Genomic DNA, 15,390 nt, shown 5'->3' with positions numbered 1-15,390 from the left:
CACCTGATGTGAAGAACTGACTCATTTGAGAAGACCCTGATGCTGGGAAAGATTGAAAGTGAGAGGAGAAGGGGACAACAGAGGATGAGATGGTTGGATGGCATCACCGACTCAATGGACATGGGTTTGGGTACACTCTGGGAGTTGGTGATGGACAGGGAGGCCTGGCGTGCTGCAGTCCATGGGGTCACAAAGAGTCGGATACGACTGAGCAGCTGGACTGAACTGACTGACTGACTGTGTGTCTGAGGAGAAAAGGGAGGAAAAAATCACGTGGGAAAGTAGGACAGAGAATGAGCTGGGAAAATGCGCTCGAAATTCCCGAGCAGCATGAAGAGCCCATTTAAGGTTGTTTGCTGTTCTTGTTCAGCCACTAAGTCGTGTCTGACTCTTTGAGAAACTTGAAGTTAGGGGGTCAAGAATGTAAAGTGAGCTCTGCCGGCATGGTTATGCTTTCTCCCCCCAGCTACACTCATCTGAGCAGGTGCAAGTGTGGTAGGTATTTAGCTGCAGACGGTCAGAGATGCGATCTGTCCCAACTGAGGATGAGGGGCCAGGAGAGCGCAAGGTGTATTTGAAGGAGTGGTTATGACTGAATCATGAAATGTCAGCTGTGTGGACGAGGAGCCAGGAATTGAGATCTTCGAGGGAGAGTGACTGGGGAGGAATGGAGAACTCCAACACAGAGGAGTGGGGGGTGGAATAGTCTGACCCGTGACATTCACAGTGATGCACTTGGGGGAGGAAGGCGGGAGGACAGGGGAATGCCAGGCAAGGACAATGCCTGTCTCCAGGCCCAGGGACACAGCAGCAGCAGGTTTTCCTGTGAAGGGGAAGAGAGACCAGGGGATGGCGAGACCTGAATCTTGGAAGGGGACCCCAAGTTCCCCAGGTGGATGCACAGAGTGGCAAGCTCCCTGGGGCAGCCCGGGCTTGCTGGAGTGTCCTGGGGAGATTCTAGGCTTTGGAGCCAGCCACTTTTGGGTCTAAAACCCAGACTTGTCACTTATCATAGAGAAATCTAGATGAGTTACTTAACCTCTCTGCACTGCTGGTTTCTCATCTGAAGTAGGTAAATTCTCACCCCTAGGAGAAGGCAATGGCACCCCACTCCAGTACTCTTGCCTGGAAAATCCCATGGATGGAGGAGCCTGGTAGGCTGCAGTCCATGCTAAGGGTCGGACACAACTGAGCAACTTCCCTTTCACTTTTCACTTTCATTCATTGGAGAAGTGTTCTTGCCCGGAGAATCCCAGGGACGGGGGAGCCTGGTGGGCTGCCGTCTATGGGGTCACACAGAGTCGGACATGACTGAAATGACTTAGCAGCAGCAGCTGGATTGCTGCAGATGTTAAAGAACAACATACACACTCATTTGATGGCTAGCAACTGTTTGTTGTTAGTCCTTCTTTCTCTCTCAGGAAGCAAGTTTCTTCACCTGTATGTTGTTGCTGTTGTTGTTCAGCCACTGAGTCGTGTCTGGCTCTGTGGCCCCATGGATTGTAGCCCACTGGGCTCCTCTGTCTGCGTGGTTTTCTAGGTAAGAACGCTGGAGTAGGTTGCCATTTCCCTCTGCAGGAGATCTTCCTGGACCCAAGGATAAAACCTGCCTCGTCTGCATTGGCAGGTAGATTCTTTACCATTGGGTCACCAGGGAAACTCTAAGTATTTGGTTTGTCATATGAATTAAATGAGATAATATACTATATATTTTCTGGTTCATAAGAGTCATTTAATAAATTTTAAAGTTAGCCTTGATCTTTCTAGAAAAGATCTTTGTTTGTAAAATAAGGATAACACATTCTCCCATGGAAAGCTCTCCAAAGGAATATTATTTGCTTTAGTATATCCTCACTTAACTTTTTAAACCAGCAGGTAGCTTGGAGAAAAAAAAAAAAAGGCACAAGGCAATTTCCAAATCTACTATGATAGTTATGCTTAACCTAATTGCAATGAAATTGGAGTTGATTTAATTATCGGCATTTAGAAAAATAAACTTTCTGGATACATGTGTGTTACCTGGAGATCCAAAAGAACTCCAAATTCCAGTAAGTGATTAGTTCATTATGTAGACTAATTGCTTTTACAGTCATAAATAAATTCAAAGCATCACAGCCCTAAAGTATACACCTGTGCACTAATTGCCTTTCCGAGAGCCGTTTCCATGGCTGCAGAGCAGACGTTCTGTCACCCACAGATAGGATGGTACAGGTGGATCCCAGAGACACACTTCAGGAAGGGCACATTGATGCCAGGGCTTGGCAACAATGATCTTCAGCACCACAAGTCTCTGGACAGCTCCACCCTGCCGCTTCTGCAGTCAGAATTCCAGAACATTAATGAGGTCTGAAAAGTATTTAGGAAAAAAAAAAAAACACACACACACACAAAAAGCAAAAAACTGGTGAGGACGGTGGGCCTTAGAGACTTTCAAGCAACATCCTCAATGCCCCACAGTGGATAAAGCAACAACATGGAACTTGTGCCTTGGCTCATTTGAGTCCAAAATCCTTAGTTCTCTGAACAATGGCAACTGGTGGAAACAATGCTTTCTGGGGAACGTTTTTAAAAGAAACTAATGACCAAAAACTCTAGATGCTTTAGTTAAATATGTGCATTTTAAAAGACCTGCTTCTGCTTGAATTTGCATAATGGTCCTTTCCCACAGGCCAACGTTACCTTTTACTGTGTTTAATAGACTCAGTGTTGCATTATTAACAACCATATGCAAAATGATGACCTCAGGAGGCTCCTCGTCCCCCACAGGCCTTCTTCCTGATTACTCACCTGTGACCTCTGGGGCCCCGTCAGCTTCCTAATGGGGCTGTACTGCGTCTTTGGCCCAGGTGTCTTAATGGAGTGTTGTTGCCTGATGAATCCCCAGGGCTGGGAGAAGAAAGCCCGAATGAGGTAGAAATGACCTTCTTTTCAGAACCTTGAGCACACGCAAGCCCTTTCATCAGTATTTAGTACAAGTAATGCTGATTATTTTCTTTCCTCTTTTTTTCCATTTTCCTTTTTTTATTTTGAAACAATCTCACACTTGCAAAAAAAAAATTGCAAAAATAGTAACCTTCATTGCAAGACCTTATGCAAGTTTCACCAAGAGTCCTAATGATGCCTTTCAGTAGCAAAAATGCCCAGTCTGTGACTGAGCATGGCAGCCTCCCGTCATCTCTCCTTTGTACCTCCCTGGAACGGTTTCTCAGTCTTAATTTGACTTTCATGACTTTGATATTTTTTCACATCACAGGTCATTCATTTTGTGGAAGTCCGTCAATTTGGGATTGTCTGATATTTCCTCATCGTTAGATCGAGGCTATGTATCTTAGGCCAGAATATGACACACTCTCTGTCTGGTGCTTCTCATCAATGTTATCAGGCGTCATGTTATTGATGATGTTAACTTTCATCATGTTGCATTTAGCTATTGCTATGCGACAAGCCACCCCAACATTTAGCAGCATCAAACAACCATTTTATAATCCTGATGGTTTCCTAGTATAGGAATTCAGGGAAGCCTCAGTGGGGGGTTCAGATTTGGAGTCTCTAGTGTGGGGGGATAAAATATTAAGAAGAGGTGGCAAGAATACACAGAAGAACTATACAAAAAAGATTTTCATGACTCAGATAACCACGATGGTGTGATCACTCACTTAAAGCCAGATATCCTGGAATGCAAAGTCAAGTGGGACTTGAGAAGCATCACTATGAACAAGGCTAGTAGAGGTGATGGAATTCCTGTTGAGATATTTCAAGTCCTAAAAGATGATGCTGTGAAAGTGCTGTACTCAATATGCCAGCAAATGTGGAAAACTCAGCAGTGGCCACAGGACTGGAAAAGGTCAGTTTTGACTCTAATCCCAAAGAAAGGCAATACCAAAGAATGTTCAGACTACCACGTAACTGTACTCATCTCACATGTTAGCAAAGTAACGCTCAAAATTCTCCAAGCCAGGCTTCAACAGTATGTGAACTGTGAACTTCCAGATGTTCAAGCTGGATTTAGAAAAGGCAGAGGAACCAGAGATCAAATTGTCAACATCCACTGGATCATCGAAAAACCAAGAGAGTTCCAGAAAAACATCTACTTTTGCTTTATTGACTACACCAAAGCCTCTGACTTTGTGGATTACAACAAACTGTGGAAAATTCTTAAAGAGACAAGAATACCAGACCACCTGACCTGCCCCCTGAGAAATCTGTATGCAGGTCAAGAAGCAGCAGTTAGAACTGGACATGGAACAACAAATGGGTTCCAAATTGGGAAAGGAGTACGTCAAGGCTGTATATTGTCACCCTGCTTATTCAACTTATATTCAGAGTATATCATGAGAAACACTGGGCTGGATGAAGCACAAGCTGGATCAAGATTGCTGCTGCTGCTGCTAAGTCGCTTCGGTCGTGTCCGACTCTGTGTGTCCGACTCTGTGTGTCCAGCTCTGTGCGACCCCATAGATGGCAGCCTGCCAGGCTCCCCTGTCCCTGGGATTCTCCAGGCAAGAATACTGGAGTGGGTTGCCATTTTCTTCTCCCAAGATTGCTAGGAGAAATACCAATAACTGCAGATACACAGATGACACCACCCTTATGGCAGAAAGAGAAGAAGAACTAAAGACCCTCTTGATGAAAGTGAAAGAGGAGAGTGAAAAAGTTGGCTTAAAGCTCAACACTCAGAAAATAAAGATATGGCATCCAGCCCCATCACTTCTGGCAAATATATGGGAAAACAATGGAAACACTGAGAGATTTTATTTTGGGGGGCTCCAAAATCACTGCAGATGGTGACTGCAGCCATGAAGTTAAAAGACACTTGCTCCTGGGAAGAAAAGCTATGACCAACCTAGAGAGCATATTAAAATGCAGAGATGGTACTTTGCCAACAAAGGCCCTTCTAGTCAAGGCTATGGTTTTTCTAGTAGTCACGTATGGATGTGAGAGTTGGACTATAAAGAAAGCTGAGTGCTGAAGAATTGATGCTCTTGAACTGTGGTGTTTGAGGAGACTCTCGAGAGTCCTTTGGACTGCAAGGAGAGGCAACTAGTCGATCCTGAAGGAAATCAGTCTTGAATATTCCTTGGAAGGACTGATGCTGAAGCTGAAACTCCAATACTGTGGCCACATAATGCGAAGAACTGACTCATTGGAAAAGACCCTGATGCTGGGAAAGACTGAAGGTGGGAGGAGAAGGGGATGACAGGATCAGATGGCTGGATGGCATCACTGACGCAATGGGCATGAGTTTGAGTAACCTTCATTAGTTGGTGATGGACAGGGAGGCCTGGCGTGCTGTAGTCCACGGGCTCGCAAAGTCAGACACGACTGAGCGACTGAACTGACTGAGTGTGGGGTCAGTGAGAGGTGGCTGGACTTTTCTCTCTCTCTCTTCCTGTGGTCTCAGGACCTTTCCATCAGGCCAATCTGGACTTTCCCAGAGCCTGCCATTCTAGGACTATGGATCTCCTAACAGGGTAGCTGGCTTCCCTGGAGTGCACGTTCCAAGGAAGCAAGGTGGAAGTGTGAGGCATCTTAATGACCTAGTCTCAGGTCAAGAAAGTCACACAGACCAATCCATGTTCAAAGAGAGGGGAAAGACCTCAGCACTCAATGGGAGCAGTGTCAAGGTCATGGAAGAAGAAAGGGTATGATGGGTGATATTGTAGAAGGCATCTTTGGAAAATTTAATGGGTCACAATTATTCAGTTAAGACCATATCTACCATGTTTTTTTCTGTAGGGTTACAGTGTTACTTTTTTTTGTTTGATTTTACAATTTGTAAGTATACTATAAGGTGATACTATGAGAATATGTGACATGTCATTTTGTAGATTATACTGTATTAAAATTATCCTTACAGAATAATGGCTGTATTTCTCTGTGCTATACCATATATCCATGTTGTTGTACATATATTATTTGGCAGTCTTCTATAGAAAATAGAATTCTCTGCTACATGACAACTAATTAACTAACCAATTGGTATAATACCTACTGACATTCACTTGGTATGTACTGATTATATGGGTTCAGAAGTTCTTATACTTTTTAAGGGAGTCCAATAGGTCATTATCAAAATTTACTTTGATGCTGATATCTTCCCAAGTTTGGCCTGGGGGAGCCTCTCCTGTCTTATGTGTGTGTGTGTGTGTGTGTGTGTGTGTATGTTTAACACTTTGACTGAAGTATTAGTGAATATCACAAAAGGAAGATGCTGTGAACATCCATGCACAAGTATTTTTCTGGACACGCACTTGCATTTTCTCTTGGGCAGGTGCTTGGGAGTGAAGTGACAGGATCATGCCGTCCAGTGAGTTCAACATTTTAGAGCCTGCCCGCTCCCCACAGTTCCCACTCTCAGTCTCTAGACGTTTCAGCTCCTGCAGAGCCCCCTCAGCACGTGGGAAGGTCGGTCTTTCGCCATCTTCGCACACGCGCAGTGGTGTCTCACTGTGGCTTTTCATTTGTGCTTCCTGGATGACGAGGAGGCTGAGCAACTTTTCCTGTGTTGGGCTGCTCTCTGTATATTTTCGGTTTGTTGTTGACACTTTAGCCTTTAAAAAAAATTAGGTTATTCATTTTCTCGAGTTTTAAGAATTCTTTATATAGTCTGGATACGTGTCTTTTTGTCTGATGTATGATTTGCAAATATTTTCTCCAAGTCTGTGGCTTGCCTTTTCATTCTCTGAAAAGTGTCTTACGAAAAGCAGAAATTTTAATTTTTCCTTTTTTCTTTTTTAGATTTTACTCTTGGTGTCACATCAAAGGGAAAACTGAGCCAATTTAAGGTCCCATGAGTTTCTTCCTTCTGTAAGTTACAGGTCTCAGCCACGCGTTATTTTTGTGTATGGGAAGAGGCACGGAATACATATTTTTGCATATGCATACCCATTTGTTCTACCTTGTTAGTGAAAAAGATTATTCCTTCTTCACTGAATTGCCTTTACGTCTTTTTTTAAAAATTGGTGGCCCACGTACATGTGGGTCTGCTGGGTCTGTTTCTGGACTCCTCTCCCGTTGGTCTATATGTCGTCAATACCAGGTTGTCTAGAAATCCTGAAATCAGAAAAGTTTAGTTGTTCTACTTTGTTCTTGTCTTGTGAAGTTGTTTAGTTGTTCAACATCCCTGGAGTTTTTATTGAAATTTCAGATCAGTTAGTCAATTTCTACATAAAACCCTACCAGATTTTTTAAAAAATTGGAATTGTGTTAAATCTATAGATCAATTTAAGAAGGACTGACATCAAAACAGTATTAATTCTTTCAGTGGATGAACATGATTCATCTTTCAATGTATTTATCTTCTTTAATTTCTCTTGGCAATGTTTTATAGTTTTCACTTGGTAGATATTTCACGTTTTTTGTAGCATTTATCCTGTTTCACATCTTTATTCTATTGTAGTAGTTTTTTTTTTTTAAATTTCAAAACGTGATTGTTGCTAATGGATAAATATACAATTGGCGTCTCTATGTTGATCTTGTGTCCTGTAACCTTGATAAACTCATTAATTATGGAAGTTCTATTTTCTTTGGTAGATTTTATTCAGTTTTATAGATAGACAATCATGTTGTCTGTGCTCCAAGACACTTTGACTTTACATCTTCCTTTTGTTTCTTTTACTTGCTTTATCTCACTAGCTGGTATTTCTAGTGAAATGTAGGATACAGGCAGTGAGAACAGAAGTCTTTGCATTAACGGTGTGTTAGGTGGGTGCAGAATTCTGGATCGGCTCTTACTAGTTTAGTACTTTAAAATGTTGCTTCTCTGTCTTCTTGCTCACATGGTTTTTGATGGGCAATTTCTTGGTTCCATATTTTATGAAGAGAAATTTGTCTTTGTGCGAACATTTTTTTTCTGTTGTATGTGAAATCTCATCCACCTCTTCAGAAGGCATTATTTCTGGTTTCCATTTATCACTGGCTTTCAGGAAACTGATCGTGGTGTGGCTCTGTGCCGTCTTCTTCATCTTTCTTGTACTTGGGGTTCACTGAGCTTTTTGGGTTGGTGGGCTTATAGTTATAAAATTTGGAATATTTCTTCAAATATTTCTTCCTGGCTCCCTCCCCCCACCATCCTGTTCTTCAAATTGCACGCATATTAGGGTAACCGAGACTCTCCCGTAGCTCATTGATGCTCTGTTCACTCTGTAAACTTCTTTTTCCCTCTATATTTTATTGTGGGTAGTTTCTACTGCTAAATCTTCAAGTTTACTAATCTTTCCTTCTGCCTTTAATCTTATTCAGTGTATTTTCCATCTTATGCCATGCAGTTTCTTTAGATGTTCAATTTGGGACATTTTGTTTTCCATCTTTCATGAACATATGGAATTGACTTCTTGAACATATGGAATGCAGTCATAATAAGTGTTTTAATGTCCTTTTCTGCTAATTTTATTATTTATGTCAGTTATGGGTTAGTTTCAATTGATTATTCCCTCATCATGGGTTGTATTTTTCTACCTCTTGGCATGCCTGGTAATTTTTGGTTGGATGCCAAACATTGGGAATTTTACCTTGTTTGATGCTGGATAATTTGTATCACTGGAAATGTTCTTGCGGGTTTTTTTGTTTTTGTTTTTTCTTGGGATGCAGTTAAGTTGTTTGAAAGAGTTTGATCCTTTCAGGTCCTGCTTTTAAGATTCCTTCTGTAGGAACTGGTATAGTGTTCAATCCAAAGCTGATTGTTTAATACTGGGGCAAGACTTTTGGGCATCAACCCAATTTCTACAGAAAAACAAGATTTTCCAATCTGGCTTGTGGGGTAGGCACTATTCTCAGGGGTGTGTGTGTGTGTGTATCTGTGTGTGCATGTGCGTGTGTGTGCATGTATGTATGTGTATGTGTCTCTGTGTGTGCATGTGTGTGCATGTATGTGTGTGTGCATGTGCGTGTATGTGTCTGGGTGTATATGTGCATCTGTGTGTGTGTGTACATGTATGTGTCTCTGTGTGTGTCTCTGTGTGCGTGTGTGTGCATGTGCGTGTGTGTGTGTATGTGTCTCTGTGTGTCTCTGTGTCTGTGTGTGTATGTGTGTGCATGTATGTGTCTCTCTGTGTGTATTGTGCATGTGTATGTGTGTGCATTGCATGTGTGCATGTGTGTGTATGTGTGTGCACGTACGTGTCTCTGTGTGTATGTGTGCATGCATGTGTGTGTATGTGTGTGCATGTATGTCTCTCTCTGTGTGTGCATGTGCGTGTATGTGTGTGTGTATGTGCGTGTGTGCGTGTATGTGTCTGTGTGTGTGTCTCTGTGTATGTGTGTGTGCATGTGCGTGTGTGTGCATGTGTGTGTATGTGTGTGCGTGTCTGTGTCTCTGTGTGTGTGTGTGTGCATGTCTGTGTGTGTGCATGTATGTCTCTGTGTGTCTCTCTGTGTGTCTCTGTGTATATGTGTGTGCATGTGTGTGTGTGCATGTGTGTGTATGTGTGTGCATGTATGTGTCTCTCTGTGTGTGTGCATGTCTGTGTGTGTGCGCATGTATGTCTCTGTGTGTCTCTCTGTGTGTCTCTGTGTATATGTGTGTGCATGTGTGTGCATGTATGTGTCTCTGTGTATATGTGTGCACGTGCACGTGTGTGCGCGCGTGTGTGCATGTGTGTGCATGTGTGTGTCTCTGTGTGTCTCTGTGTGTGTCCCTGTGTATGTTTGTGTGCATGTGCGTGTGTATGCATGTGTGTATGTGTGTGCTGGTTGGTTGTCGTTGCCTTTGCTCCTCTTTATCTGGCCTTGGACGGTTCCTTCCTTTTTCTGTGCTCATCAGGTCTCCCCTGGCTGATCGGAGCGGCCCTCTGCAGATCTCTGGAATTCCTTCTCTGTCAGATGAGCTCTAGCCACCTTGGTTTCTCCAGACTCTCTGCTCCATCTCCTCCATTCACAGAGTGCCCTTGTGCTGGGAATTCTTGGAGCTAGAAACTGGGGAAATGCTAGGTTTGCTCATTTGCCTTCCATCTCTCAGGACGCTCTCTTCTGTTGACTGATGTCCAAGTCTTGCAAGCCCTCGTTTCGTGTGTGTTGGCCATTTTCAGAACCCTATAGAGTGCGCGCTGCTTTGTCGCTCAGTCATGTCTGACTCTGTGTGACCACATGGACTCACAGAGCTCACCAGACTCCTCTGTCCGTGGGGTTTTTCCAGGCAAGAATGCTAGAATGCGTCGCCAGTGCCTTTTCCAGGGGATCTTCCAAACCCAGGCACTGACCCCACGCCTCTTTTATCTCTTGCTTTGCAGGTGGATTCTTTACCTGCTGAGCCATGAGCGGGGAGCACAAATTCAATCCCTGGTAGCAAAGGTGGTTTCTGTGTCTTTTTGACAAGCCCTTATCCTTCTTTGGGGCTTCCCTGTGGCTCAGCTGGTAAAGAATCCGCCCGCAATGCGGGAGACCTGGGTTTGATCCCTGGGTTGGGAAGGTCCCCTGGAGAAGGGAAAGGCTGTCCCTTCCATTATACTGGCCTGGAGAATTCCAACGACTGTATAGTCCATGGGGTCACAAAGAGTCAGACAGGACTGAGTGACTTTCACTCACTTACTCATCCTTTTTTGAGACCTTCCTTAAGTTCTGGCCCATCAGGATACTTCAGCCTCAACTTGTACTCTCCATGTCCCAGGCCTGGGATCAAACATTTCTCCAAGGAGCTCTGGTTCCTTTAGAGGAGAATGGTATTAAGTCAAGATTTGGGCACAAAGTATGCTCATTGTTAATGAAATGTCACTGCTGTCAGATTCTCTCAGTGGAAAAAATGTTTGCATATATATATATATATATATATATATCCATATCTATGCATTTATACATATCTGTCTATGCATTAACATTTGTTTTTATCTGCATATCTGTGTACACTGAAAACCATGATTTCATAACAACTCCCATCCTTCTCACTACCAGGCTCCTTCCAAAGTCCCTTCTTTCTGTGTTTGTACTCTAACCCCAACTTTCAGGTATATTTTAAAGCATTGATTTAAACAAAATTGAAGGCATCAAATTACCCTCGGGTGGTATCTGAATCCTTCAGGTCAGGGCTGATGTGTATTAAATAGTAAAGGGAGACACTCCTGTAGAGGGCAGGGCACCCAGGCAGAAGATCCAAGTTTGAGCCAGGATTGCAACTCCAGCCAAACCAGTGATTTGGCTGAGGGTCAGTCTCCTCATCTGTAAAATCAAGACGATAATCCTTCCAACAGCATCAGTGATACCTCTGTGAGGGTGATTGGTTGCTATGGAGATGAAGAGGGCTGATGTTGCCGCTGAGAAGACCAGTCCTGAGGGAGGGCTGTAGCTCACGGAGTCACCAGCTCACTGGGGCCAAGGTGAGAATGACATGGCTCTGAGATGCCCCGAGATGCAGAATAGTTCCGGGGCAGAGGCAGACCCTGGATGAGGCTCTGCTCCCTGCCTCACCACACTGGGGGGCACTCCCTGCCTGCGTGCTCTGCCCCAGCGGCTGTGCTGGTCCTGGGGACACCCCAGGGCTCCTTTCCAGGGGGTAGTGGTGGGCAGGTTAATGGGTGAGAAGGTACCGGGAACTTGGCTCATACAGACTCTGAAAGGAAGCCTCCACCTGTGGGGTGCTCGCATCTGGGGTGGCAGTGTGTGGAGGAGCAGGTTCCAGAGAGCAGGGTCTCATGTCTGCCTGGATAATCACATTATTTCTCCATGCCTCAGTTTACCGATCTGTAGAATGCTGGCCGTGGGAGGAGGGTGAAGACCCAGCTTGAAGGAGGGACAGATGCTGGACCAGGGGAGCGGCGAGAGCCCTTGGAACACTGATGTTCTGTGTCTAGCAAGGCGCCTGCATATTCTGATGAGCAAATAAGGGAGTGAATTTGAACGTCTCTGAGCCAATCATCTGATTTAGGTAAAGGAGCCCTGGTCCCTCCCTTTGGCAATTCCTGGCACCTGATTCCTGCCATTCCCGCCTTCCTTCCCCTTCAGAGGGGCAGCACAGTTTTCTGTACCAGGTGGAGTGTTGTAGTCCAAGGGCGACGGGCGCCCCTGTCCCCACCCTTGACTTCAGATGCCCTACTGATGCTTATCTCGACTCACCGTCTCAGAACCTCCTCTGAGCGTGTCCCATTTGTACCATCTCGTTGCCTCACCCTTCAAGTATGCCACTAGCTTCATTCCTACTTTGGGAACAGGGAAACTGAGGCATGAGAGTCTAACTAACTGGGCCAGGGTCAGGAGGCTGCCTAGCTGGTGAGAGTCAGCCTGGGGGCAGGCCTGCATGTGCCCCTGGCTCCCGGGCCTCCCAGGGTCGCCCTGCTTGGAGCGGCAGCAAGCGTGCGTGGGGGTGGAGTCATCAGCATCCCAGTCTTTATCCCAGGAGCTGGTGGGGGCGGACAGGCGCTCACAGGGGATCATGAACCCTTTAGAAATGTAAAGCGCTATAAATATTAACAACAAGAAGGCTGTTTTCATAATCTCCCATTTTCCATTGAGTTGCAAATTCTTGTACCTTTTTTTGCTCTCTGGGAAAGATGAAGGCAACCTGTTTAATAACTGTACTATTAGCAAGTTATCAAGTATTTGATTGCATTTTCCAGAAAGCACCTCAGTGACTGGGGGAATCATTTCACATCTGCCTTTTCCACTCACACTCAGCATTTCCAGCCTCGCGGCCAGGACTCCTCGGTGTAAAATTGTCTGCGTATCACGGTTGAGGGAAATTATTTTTTAAAGGGAGGAAAAGAGTATCCAATTTACAGATGTCTTGTGTGATGCACGAAGCAAGAACGATTCTTCCCGGCCCCGAGTGTGGACAGATTTAGCAGGTGTCAACAGGATGCAGGAATGGGTGTCAGATGGATGCAACTTCATAAAAGTTCTTGCTGAAACTCACGCAGTTAACTTTTTATTGCTTAGAATTCGGAGCCTCGCATTCAGCTCCCCAGCCCCTTCCCTCCCCGGCAGGGAGTCTTAACTCTCTAGAACAACTGGGGAGGAGTTAATGGCCTGTTCTTTCCTGGGAGACCGCTGTCTGCTGTCTCCCATTTCGCTGTGTTTCTCGTCTGTAGGGGTCACATCGTGTCTCACAAAAGTGCTCATCCACCAGAAACCCTGAACGTGACCGTATCTGGAATTATGGTCTTTAGAGATATAGCTAGTGAAGGATGTTGAGATGGGGAGATGGGCCTGGGTTATTCTGGTGGGTGAAATGTCATCACAAAGGTCCTCGTGGGAGAGAGGCGGGGGTCAGGGTCAGGGAGGAGATGTAGTGTGATCGCTGACTTTGAAGACAGAGGGGGAGGCCACAAGCCAAGCAGTGCAGGCAGACTGGCGATGCTGGAAAAGGCCAGGAGACAGATGGTCCCCTGGAGACTCCAGAAGGAGCGCAGAGCTTCCCACCTGTAAGGCTCCCAGTCTCTGGAAAGACACTCAGTCTGGTCACTTGTTACAGCCATGAGAGACCAGTTCAGGTACCCACTCTAGGGGGTCAGGAGAACACTCAGGATGGCAGTCTACCACCCACCATGTCTGACGGACCGCCAGGCCTGGCATTCACACTTCTCCAGCAGGTCATGGATCCAGCTCTTAATCCAACCCACCACGGCGTCCCCTACACCCCAGTCTCTCCACCCACCCACCTGCCCTGCTCCCCTCTGCTCTCCATACACTGCTGGGCTAACTCTCAAGGACGGTGGAGCTGCTGAAAACCAGTCACAGGCTGGGGGCAAGTCTGACCTCCCCATCATGGCCTGCTGCTCCAGCGTCACCTGGGACCACCTTCTCTCTCCCGCACACGAGCCAACCCCAGTGGGCTGAGAGTCACCAGGGCCCTCCCTGCCCTGCCTTGATCCCGAGGTTCTCGGTTCACAGCCGGGTGGTCCTTTCGTCTTCATCTCTGCCTGAATGCCTCGTCCCCCTTGGGGGATCTCCTTGTCCACAGTGGGAGAAGCGAAGTCAGCCAGAGCCGAGGACCCACTGTGTGCGGGGCCTCTCCAGCTGCCCTTTGTAAGCGCGTGTGATGCTGCACGTGTCTCTGTCTCTCCCTGAGGACAGCCAGGTCGCCAGGCAGGGCTCACGGCCCACCCTGCGTGCCCCACCCCCACAGATGCTCAGCAAGAGGGCTCGGGGGATGTTGGCATGAGTGGAACCTGCCACCAAGGGCTCTCCCGGCACCTGCCCCCTTGCCCAGGTGCAGCCCTTTGTCCCCATACCCGGCACACCCAATGCAAGCTCCCTGGCTGTCCAGGGACACTTCAGGCCCAGACACACAGGACCGTTTTCCCTGACCCCTCCTCTGAGTCCCTCATTATCCTGGCCATCACCCTGGCAATGTCCTCTGCACACATCAGCACTGTATTCTCAGCTGTGGAGACTTTTCTCTTAAATGGAGTAGATCCTTTGCCTGTGGGAGCAAGGGAGGGGTGCCGTGCATTCATCACGGTGCTCACTTTCTGCACTCTGTGGTGGCTGACGTCTTGGGGGGCCTTGCTGGCTGGGAGAGATGCCCCTCCCAGGAAGCTACTTCCTAGAGATCGTAAGCAACTGGCTTGCTGAACCATCCTCCAGATGCAAACCCATCAGCCCGAGTCCATCACGCCAAACCCTCCTCGTGTGCCTCTCACACAGCAAGCTGGTGCCTGCCACCCCAAACCAACCAGGGCCAGGCCCACCTGTGCCCCGAGGCCTGCACCATAGTTCACACTAGCCGACCCCAAACCTGCCTTTCGGGCCTCATTGCTCCTTTACTGAGGGGCCCTGACACAGGCTGAGGGCCCGCCCTCCCTTTTGCCTCCTCCTGGACTCTGGTGCTTCTCCCTGTGGCCCTGCAGGGCTCGTCTCTCGTTTCCAGGGGAACTGTGAGATACACTGCACTTTTAAGGCCATCAGTCTGTCCCCTTCACAAATTAAGACAGGGGACAGGTCATATTGTTGCTGCTTTCATTCCTAACACTACATGGACTGCAGGGGAAATCAAGCAATCATGAGGGATAGGGTGAAATTTTCTAGAAAGGTTGACCTGGGTAGGGGTGGGGTCAGGAAGCCTGGCAGGGCCCACTGAGTCTGGCTCAAGAGATCTGGCCCGGAGAGGTGTACTGCGGGGCTGGGGCTTCAAACAGCCCATGCAGTGCTCCCTAGCCCCCTCCCAGCCTGCTTCCTCCTCCTAATGCCATTCCTGTGCCCACCTCGTGCTTGGGATGGTGGGGGGGGGTCCTGGTTATTGAGAGGTGCCCACACCCAAGCCCTCGGCGTCTTCCTTGTGGTTCAGTGTCCTGCTTTGCTTATGAAATCAGAGTATCTCCGTATGATAATAAGTAATCAAAATTCAATGAATAAAACAGTGAACTCTCCTAATAAAATGCAATGTCTGCATCAGCAGAACCATCCGCTGGGCACACTGGCATTTGTTCTGGGTCCCCTGGGGACCAGTGAGGAGCACGGGAGATG

The sequence above is a fragment of the Oryx dammah genome, unplaced genomic scaffold (genome assembly GCF_014754425.2).
Source record: "Oryx dammah isolate SB20612 unplaced genomic scaffold, SCBI_Odam_1.1 HiC_scaffold_29, whole genome shotgun sequence".
Lineage (NCBI taxonomy): Eukaryota > Metazoa > Chordata > Mammalia > Artiodactyla > Bovidae > Oryx > Oryx dammah.
This window is presented reverse-complemented; position numbering follows the sequence as displayed.